A 10,065-nucleotide genomic window follows, 5' to 3' on the forward strand; every position below is an offset into this window, starting at 1 on the left:
AGGAGGTCCGCACTGTCAGAGGGTCAGTACTGAGGGAGCGCAGCACTGTCAGAGGGTGAGTACTAAGGGAGTGCCGCAATGTCAGAGACAGTACTGAGGGAGTGCTGAACTGTCAGAAGTTCATCACTGAGCGAGTGCTGCACTGTCAGAGGGACAGTACTAAGGGAGTGCTGCACTGTCAGAGGGTCAGTACTGAGGGAGTGCTGCACTGTCAGAGGGTCAGTACTGAGGGAGTGCTGCACTGTGAGAGGGTCAGTACTGAGGGAGTGCTGCACTGTCAGAGGGTCAGTACTGAGGGAGTGCCGCACTGTCAGAGGGTCAGTACTGAGGGAGTGCCACACTGTCAGAGGGTCAGTACTGAGGGAGTGCTGCACTGTCAGAGGGTCAGTACTGAGGGAGTGCTGCACTGTCAGAGGGTCAGTACTGAGGGAGTGCTGCACTGTCAGAGGGTCAGTACTGAGGAGTGCCACACTGTCAGAGGGTCAGTACTGAGGGAGTGCAGCACTGTCAGAGGGACAGTACTGAGGGAGAGCTGCCACTGTCAGAGGGTCAGTACTGAAGAGTCCTGCACTGTCAGAGGGTCAGTACGAAGGAGTGCTGCACTGTCAGAGGGTCAGTACTGAGGGAGTGCTGCACTGTCGGATGGTCAGTACTGAGGGAGTGCTGCACTGTCAGAGGGCAGTACTGAGGGAGTGCTGCACTGTCAGAGGGTCAGTACTGAGGGAGTGCTGCACTGTCAGAGGTCAGTACTGAGGAGTGCTGCACTGTCAGAGGGTCAGTACTGAGGGAGTGCTGCACTGTCAGAGGGTCAGTACTGAGGGAGTCCTGCACTGTCAGAGGTCAGTACTGAGGGAGTGCTGCACTGTCAGAGGGTCAGTACTGAGGGAGTGCTGCACTGTCAGAGGGTCAGTACTGAGGGAGTGCTGCACTGTCAGAGGGTCAGTACTGAGGGAGTGCTGCACTGTCAGAGGGTCAGTACTGAGGAGTGCTGCACGTCAGAGGGTCAGTACTGAGGTAATGCTGCACTGTCAGAGGGGCCATACTGAGGGAGTGCTGCACTGTCAGAGGGTCAGTACTGAGGGAGTGCTGCACTGTCAGAGGTACAGTACTGAGGGAGTGCTGCACTGTCAGAGGGTCAGTACTGAGGGAGTGCTGCACTGTCAGAGGGTCAGTACTGAGGGAGTTCCGCACTGTCAAATGGTCAGTGCTGAGGGAGTGCTGCACTGTCGCATCGCCAGTACTGAGGGAGTGCTGCACCGTCGGAAGGACAGGATTGAGGGAGTGCAGCACTTTCAGAGTGTCAGTACTGAGGGAGTGCTGCAACTGGCAGAGGTTCAGTACTGAGGGAGTGCTGCACTGTCAGATGGTCAGTACTTAGAGAATGCTGCACTGTCGGAGGGTCAGGACTGAGGGAGTGCTGCACTGTCAGAGGGTCAGAACTGAGGGAGTGCTGCACTGTCAGAGGTCAGTACTGAGGGAGTGCTGCACATGTCAGAGGGTCAGTACTGAGGAGTGCTGCACTGTCAGAGGGTCAGTACTGAGGGAGTGCTGCACTGTCAGAGGGTCAGTACTGAGGGAGTGCTGCACTGTCAGAGGTCAGTACTGAGGGAGTGCAGCACTGTCAGAGGGTCAGTACTGAGGAGTGCTGCACTGTCAGAGGGTCAGTACTGAGGGAGTGCTGCACTGTCTGAGTGTCAGTACTGAGGGACTGCAGCACTGTCAGAGGGTCAGTACTGAGGGAGTGCTGCACTGTCGAGGGTCAGTACTGAGGGAGTGCTGCACTGTCAGAGGGTCAGTACTGAGGAGTGCTGCACTGTCAGAGGGTCAGTACTGAGGGAGTGCTGCACTGTCAGAGGGTCAGTACTGAGGGAGTGCTGCACTGTCAGAGGGTCAGTACTGAGGGAGTGCTGCACTGTCAGAGGGTCAGTACTGAGGGAGTGCTGCACTGTCAGAGGGTCAGTACTGAGGGAGCGCTGCACTGTCAGAGGGTCAGTACTGAGAGGGCACTGCACTGTCAGACTGTCAGTACTGAGGGAACGCTGCACTGTCAGAGGGTCAGTACAGAGGGAGTGCTGCTCTGTCATAGGCTCAGTACTGAGGAGTGCTGCACTGTCAGAGGGTCAGTACTGAGGGAGTGCTGCACTGTCAGAGGGTCAGTACTGAGGGAGTGCTGCACTGTCAGAGGGTCAGTACTGAGGAAGTGCGGCACTGTCAGAGAGTCAGTACTGAGGGAGTGCTGCACTGTCAGATGTTCAGTACTGAGGGAGTGCTGCACTGTCAGAGGGTCAGTACTGAGGAGTGCTGCACTGTCAGAGGTCAGTATGAGGGAGTGCTGCACTGTCAGAGGGTCAGTACTGAGGGAGTGCTGCACTGTCAGAGGGTCAGTACTGATGGAGTGTCTGCACTGTCAGAGGGTCCAGTGAGGGTCAGTACTGAGGAGTGCAGCCCATCAGAGGGTCAGTACTGATGGAGTGCCGCACTGTCAGAGGTCAGTACTGAGGGAGTGCTGCACCGTCATCAGGGTCAGTACTGGGGGAGGGGGGAGGGGGCTGCACTGTCCAGGGTCAGTACTGAGGAGTGCTGCACTGTCAGAGGTCAGTACTGAGGGAGTGCTGCACTGTCAGAGGTCAGTACTGAGGGAGTGCTGCACTGTCAGAGGGTCAGTACTGAGGGAGTGCTGCACTGTCAGAGGTCAGTACTGACGGAATGCCGCACTGTCAGAGGGTCAGTCCTGAGGGAGAGCAGCACTGTCAGAGGGTCGGTACTGAGGGAGTGCCGCACTGTCAGAGGTCAGTACTGAGGGAGTGCTGCACTGTCAGAGGGTCAGTACTAAGGGATTGATGCACTCTCAGAGGTCAGTACTGAGGGAGTGCTGCACTGTCAGAGGGTCAGTACTGAGGGAGTGCTGCACTGTCAGAGTGTTTGTTCTGAGGGAGTGCTGCACAGTCGGAGGGTCAGTACTGAGGGAGTGCTGCACTGTCAGAGGGTCAGTACTGAGGGAGTGCTGCACTGTCAGAGGGTCAGTACTGAGGGAGTGCTGCACTGTCAGAGGGTCAGTACTGAGGGAGTGCTGCACTGTCAGAGGGTCAGTACTGAGGGGGTGCTGCACTGTCAGAGGGTCCTTATTGAGGGAGTGCTGCACTGTCACAGGGTCATACTGAGGAGTGCTGCACTGTCAGAGGGTCAGTACTGAGGGAGTGCTGCACTGTCAGAGGGTCAGTATTGAAGGAATGCAGCACTGTCAGAGGGTCAGTGCTGAGGGAGTGCTGCACTGTCAGAGGGTGAATACTGAGGGAGTGCAGCACTGTCAGACGTTCAGTACTGAGGAAGTGCTGCACTGTCAGATGGTCAGTACTGAGGTAGTGCTGCACTGTCAGAGTGTCAGTACTGAGGGAGTGCTGCACTGTCAGAGGTTCAGTACTGAGGGAGTGCTGCACTGTCAGATGGTCAGTACTGAGGAGTGCCGCACTGTCAGAGGGTCAGTACTGAGGGAGTGCTGCACTGTCAGAGGGTCAGTACTGAGGGAGTGCTGCACTGCTGGAGGGTCAGTACTGAGGGATGCTGCACTGTCAGAGGGTCAGTACTGAGGGAGACTGCACTGTCAGAGGGTCAGTACTGAGGGAGTGCTGCACTGTCAGAGGGTCAGTACTGAAGGAGTGCTGCACTGTCAGAGGGTCAGTACTGAGGGAGTGCAGCACTGTCAGAGGGTCAGTACTGAGGGAGTGCTGCACTGTTGAGGGTCAGTACTGAGGGAGTGCTGCACTGTCAGAGGGTCAGTACTGAGGGAGTGCTGCACTGTCAAGGGTCAGTACTGAGGGATGCTGCACTGTCAGAGGGTCAGTACTGAGGGAGTGCCGCACTGTCAGAGGGTCAGTACTGAGGGAGTGCCGCACTGTCAGAGGGTCAGTACTGAAGGAGTGCCGCACTGTCAGAGGGTCAGTACTGAGGGAGTGCTGCACTGTCAGAGGGTCAGTACTGAGGGAGTGCTGCACTGTCAGAGGGTCAGTACTGAGGGAGTGCTGCACTGTCAGAGGGTCAGTACTGAGGGAGTGCTGCACTGTCAGAGGGTCAGTACTGAGGAGTGCTGCACTGTCAGAGGTCAGTACTGAGGGTGCTGCACTGTCAGAGGGTCAGTACTGAGGGAGTGCTGCACTGTCAGAGGGTAAGAACTGAGGGAGTGCTGCAATGTCAGAGGGTCAATACTGATGGAGCGCCGCACTGTCAAGGGTCAGTACTGAGGGAGTGCTGCTCTGTCAGATGGTCAGTACTGAGGGAGTGCTGCACTGTCAGAGGGTCAGTACTGAGGGAGTGCTGCACTGTCAGAGGGTCAGTACTGAGGGAGTGCTGCACTGTCAGAGGGTCAGTACTGAGGGAGTGCTGCACTGTCAGAGGGTCAGTACTGAGGGAGTGCTGCACTGTCAGAGGGTCAGTATTGAGGGAGTGCTGCACTGTCAGAGGGTCAGTACTGAGGGAGTGCCGCACTGTCAGAGGGTCAGTACTGAGGGAGTGCTGCACTGTCAGAGGGTCAGTACTGAGGGAGTGCTGCACTGTCAGAGGGTCAGTACTGAGGAGTGCTGCACTGTCAGAGGGTCAGTGGTGAGGGAGTGCTGCACTGTCAGAGGTCAGTACAAGGGAGTGCTGCACTGTCAGAGGGTCAGTACTGAGGGAGTGCTGCACTGTCAGAGGTCAGTACTGAGGAGTGCAGCACTGTCAGAGGGTCAGTACTGAGGGAGTGCTGCACTGTCAGAGGTCAGTACTGAGGGAGTGCTGCACTGTCAGAGGGTCAGTACTGAGGGAGTGCTGCACTGTCAGAGGGTCAGTACTGAGGGATGCTGCACTGTCAGAGGTCAGTACTGAGGAGTGCTGCACTGTCAGAGGTCAGTACTGAGGGAGTGCTGCACTGTCAGAGGTCAGTACTGAGGGAGTGCTGCACTGTCAGAGGGTCAGTACTGAGGGAGTGCAGCACTGTCAGAGGGTCAGTACTGAGGGAGTGCTGCACTGTCAGGAGGGTCAGTACTGAGGGAGTGCTGCACTGTCAGAGGGTCAGTACTGAGGGAGTGCTGCACTGTCAGAGGGTCATACAGAGGGAGTGCTGCACTGTCAGAGGGTCAGTACTGAGGGAGTGCTGCACTGTCATATGGTCAGTACTGAGGGGGGTGCTGCACTGTCAGAGAGTCTGGACTGGGGGAGTGCTGCACTGTCAGAGGGTCATACTGAGGAGTGCTGCACTGTCAAGGGTCAGTACTGAGGGAGTGCTGCACTGTCAGAGGTCAGTACTGAGGGAGTGCAGCACTGTCAGGTCAGTACTGAGGGAGTGCTGCACTGTCAGAGGGTCAGTACTGAGGGGGTGCTGGGGGGTGGGGTGGCTGTAAGGGGGGGGCGGGAACTGTATATGGGAGTACGGAGGGTGGGGTCAGAGGGGTCTTGAGGGAAGGGTCAGTACTGTGGGATTGGGGGGTATGGGTTTTGCTGGGGGGTCTGCACTGTCAGAGGGTCAGTACTGAGGGAGTGCTGCACTGTCAGAGGGTCAGTACTGAGGGAGTGCTGCACTGTCAGAGGGTCAGTACTGAGGAGTGCCGCACTGTCAGAGGTTCAGTACTGAGGGAGTGCAGCACTGTCAGAGGGTCAGTACTGAGGGAGTGCTGCACTGTCAGAGGGTCAGTACTGAGGGTGCTGCTGCACTCAGACCAGAGGGTCAGTACTGAGGGAGTACTTGTGCACTGGGACAGAGGGAGCAGTAACTGAGGGAGTGCTGCACTGTCAGAGGTCATTACTGAGGGAGTGCTGCACTGTCAGAGGGTCAGTACTGAGGAGTGCAGCACAGTCAAGGGTCAGTACTGAGGGAGTTGCTGCACAGTCATGAGTGGATCAGTACTGAGGTGCTGCAGCACAGTCAGAGGGTCAGTACTGAGGAGTGCCGCACTGTCAGAGGGTCATACTGAGGAGTGCTGCACTGTCAGAGGGTCAGTACTGAGGGAGTGCTGCACTGTCAGAGGGTCAGTACTGAGGGAGTGCTGCACTGTCAGAGGGTCAGTACTGAGGAGTGCTGCACTGTCAGAGGTCATACTGAGGGAGTGCCGCACTGTCAGAGGGTCAGTACTGAGGGAGTCCTGCACTGTCAGAGGGTCAGTACAGATGGGGAGTGCTGCACAGTCGTAGTGTCAGTACTGAGGAGTGCAGCACTGTCAGAGGGTCAGTACTGAGGAGTGCTGCAACTGTCAGAGGGTCAGTACTGGGGAGTGCTGCACTGTCAGAGGTTCAGTACTGAGGGAGTGCTGCACTGTCAGAGGGTCAGTACTGAGGGAGTGCTGCACTGTCAGAGGGTCAGTACTGAGGGAGTGCCGCACTGTCAGAGGGTCAGTACTGAGGGAGTGCCGCACTGTCAGAGGGTCAGTACTGAGGGAGTGCTGCACTGTCAGAGGGTCAGTACTGAGGGAGTGCTGCACTGTCAGAGGGTCAGTACTGAGGGAGTGCTGCACTGTCAGAGGTCAGGGGGAGTGCTGCACTGTCAGAGGGTCAGTACTGAGGGTGTGCCACACTGTCATCGTCTGAGTACTGAGGGAGTGCAGCACTGTCAGAGGGTCAGTACTGAGGGAGTGCTGCACTGTCAGAGGGTCAGTACTGAGGGAGTGCCGCACTGTCAGAGGGACAGTACTGAGGGAGTGCAGCACTGTCAGAGGGTCAGTACTGAGGGAGTGCTGCACTGTCAGAGGGTCAGTACTGAGGGAGTGCTGCACTGTCCAAAGGGTGTACAGAGGGAGCTGCACTGTCAGAGGGTCAGTACTGAGGGAGTGCTGCACTGTCAGAGGGTCAGTACTGAGGGGAGTGCTGCACTGTCAGAGGGTCAGTACTGAGGAGAGCAGCACTGTCAGAGGGTCAGTACTGAGGGAGTGCTGCCTGTCAGAGGGTCAGTACTGAGGGAGTGCTGCACTGTCAGAGGTCAGTACTGAGGGAGTGCTGCACTGTCAGAGGGTCAGTACTGAGGGAGTGCTGCACTGTCAGAGGGTCAGTACTGAGGGATGCTGCACTGTCAGAGGGTCAGTACTGAGGATGCTGCACTGTCAGAGGGTCAGTACTGAGGGATCTGCCACTGTCAGAGGTCAGTACTGAGGGAGTGCTGCACTGTCAGAGGGTCAGTACTGATGGATTGCTGCACTGTCAGAGGGTCAGTACTGAGGGAGTGCTGCACTGTCAGAGGGTCAGTACTGAGGGAGTGCCGCTCTGTTGGAGGGTCAGTACTGAGGAGTGCTGCACTGTCAGAGGGGGCAGTACTGAGGGGGTGCAGGCTGGGGGTCGGGGGGGGCTGGGGAGAGGCTGAGGGAGTGCTGCACTGTCAGAGGTCAGTACTGAGGAGTGCAGCACTGTCAGAGGGTCAGTACTGAGGGAGTGCTGCACTGTCAGAGGGTCAGTACTGAGGGAGTGCGCACTGTCAGAGGGTCAGTACTGAAGGAGTGCTGCACTGTCAGAGGTCAGTACTGAGGGATGCCGCACTGTCGGAGGGTCAGTACTGAGGGAGTGCTGCACTGTCAGAGGGTCAGTATTGAGGGGGTGCTGCACTGTCAGGAGGGTCAGTACTGAGGGAGTGCTGCACTGTCAGAGGGTCAGTACTGAAGGAGTGCTGCACTGTCGGACGGTCAGTACTGAGGGAGTGCTGCACTGTTGGAAGGGCAGCACTCAGGTAATGCTGCACTGTTGGAGTGTCAGTACTGAGGAAGTGCTGCACTGTCAGAGGGTCAGAAAGAGGGAGTGCTGCACTGTCAGAGGGTCAGTACTGAAGGAGTTCCGCACTGTCAAAGTGTCAGTACTGAGGGAGTGCTGCACTGTCAGAGGTCAGTACTGAGGGAGTGCTGCACTGTCAGAGGGTCAGTACTGAGGGAGTTGCAGCACTGTCAGCGAGTCAATACTGAGGGAGTGCTGCACTATCAGAGGGTCAGTGCTGAGGGAGCGCTGCACTGTCAGAGGGTCAGTAGTGAGGGAGTGCTGCACTGTCATAGGCATAATGAGGGAGTGCTGCACTGTCAGAGGACAGTACTGAGGAGTGCGCACTGTCAGAGGTTCAGTACTGAGGGAGTGCTGCACTGTCAGAAGGTCATGTACTGAGGGAGTGCTTGCACTGTCAGAGGATCAGTACTGAGGAGTGCTGCACTGTCAGAGGGGGGTCAGTACTGAGGGGAGTGCTGCACTGTCAGAGGGTCAGTACTGAGGGAGTGCTGCACTGTCAGAGGATCAGTATTGAAGGAGTGCTGCACTGTCAGAAGGGTCAGTACTGAGGGAGTGCTGCACTGTCAGAGGATCAGTATTGAGGGAGTGCTGCACTGTCATGAGTGTCAGTAGAGGGAGTGCTGCACTGTCAGAGGGTCAGTACTGAGGGAGTGCTGCACTGTCAGAGGGCAGTGCTCAGGGAGTGCCGCACTGTCAGAGGGTCAGTACTGAGGGAGTGCTGCACTGTCAGAGGTCAGTACTGAAAGAATGCTGCACTGTCAGAGCGTCAGTACTGAGGGAGTGCTGCACTGTCGAGATCAGTACTGAGGGAGTGCAGCACTCTCCCAGAGGGTCAGTACTGAGGGAGTGCTGCACTGTCAGAGGGTCAGTACTGAGGGAGTGCTGCACTGTCCAGGGTCAGTACTAAGGGAGTGCCGCACTGTCAGAGGGTCAGTACTGAGGGAGATGCTGCATTCAGAGGGTCAGTACTGAGGGAGTGCTGCACTGTCAGAGGTCAGTACTACTGAGGATGCTGCACTGTCAGAGGTCAGTACTGAGGGAGTGCTGCACTGTCAAGGGTCAGTACTGAGGGAGTGCTGCACTGTCAGAGGATCAATACTGAGGGAGTGCTGCAGCAGTCAGAGGGTCAGTACTGAGGGAGTGCTGCACTGTCAGAGGGTCAGTACTGAGGGAGATTGCTGCCTGTCAGAGGGTCAGTACTGAGAGGAGTGCTGCACTGTCAGAGGGTCCAGTACTGAGGAGTGCTGCACTGTTCAGAGGTGTCAGAACTGAGGGAGTGCTGCACTGGTCAGAGGAATCAGTACTGAGGGAGTGCTGCACTGTCCAGGGTCAGTACAGAGGGAGTGCTGCACAGTCAGCGTCAGTACTGAGGGAGTGCTGCACTGTCAGAGGGTCAGTACTGAGGAGTGCTGCACTGTCAGAGGGTCATACTGAGGGAGTGGCTGCACTGTCAGAGGGTCAGTACTGAGGAGTGCAGCACTGTCAGAGGGTCAGTACTGAGGGAGTGCTGCACTGTTCAGAGGGTCCGTACTGAGGGAGTGCTGCTCTGTCAGAGGGTCAGTACTGAGGGAGGTGCATGCACTGTCAGAGGGTCAGTACTGAGGGAGTGCACACTGTCAGAGGATCAGTACTGAGGGAGTGCTGCACTGTCAAGGGTCAGTACTGAGCGAGCCGCACTGTCAGAGCGGTCAGTACTGAGGGAGTGCTGCCCTGTCAGAGGGACCGTACTGAGGGAGTGCTGCACTGTCAGAGGACCGTAACTGAGGGAGGATCCGCACTGTCAGGTGTCAGTACAGAGGGAGTGCTGCACAGTCAGAGGGTCAGACTGAGGGAGTGCTGCACTGTCAGAGGTCAGTACTGAGGAAGTGCTGCACTGTCAGAGGGTCAAGAACTTGAGGTAGGATCTGCTAGCTGACATATGGTCAGTAATTGAGGGAGTTGCTGCACTGTCTAGGGTCAGTACTGAGGGAGCGCCGCACTGTCGGAGGGTCAGTACTGAGGTGGAGTGCCGCATGTCGGAGGGTCAGTACTGAGGGAGTGCCGCACTGTTAGACGGTCAGTACCGAGAGAGTGCTGCACTGTCGGAAGGGTCAGTACTCAGGGGGTTCTGCACTTTCAGAGGGTCAGTACTGAGGAGTGCTGCACTTGTCAGAGGGTCAGTAAGAGGGAGTGCTGCACTGTCAGAGGGTCAGTACTGAGGGAGTGCAGCACTGTCAGAGGGTCAGAACTGAGGGAGTGCTGCACTGTCAGAGGTCATATTGAGGGAGTGCTGCACTGTCAGAGGGTCAGTACGAGGGAGCGCTGTCACTGCAAAGGTCAGTACTGAGGGAGTGCAGCACTGTC

Source organism: Carcharodon carcharias, chromosome 13 (genome assembly GCF_017639515.1).
Source record: "Carcharodon carcharias isolate sCarCar2 chromosome 13, sCarCar2.pri, whole genome shotgun sequence".
NCBI classification, from domain to species: Eukaryota; Metazoa; Chordata; class Chondrichthyes; order Lamniformes; family Lamnidae; genus Carcharodon; species Carcharodon carcharias.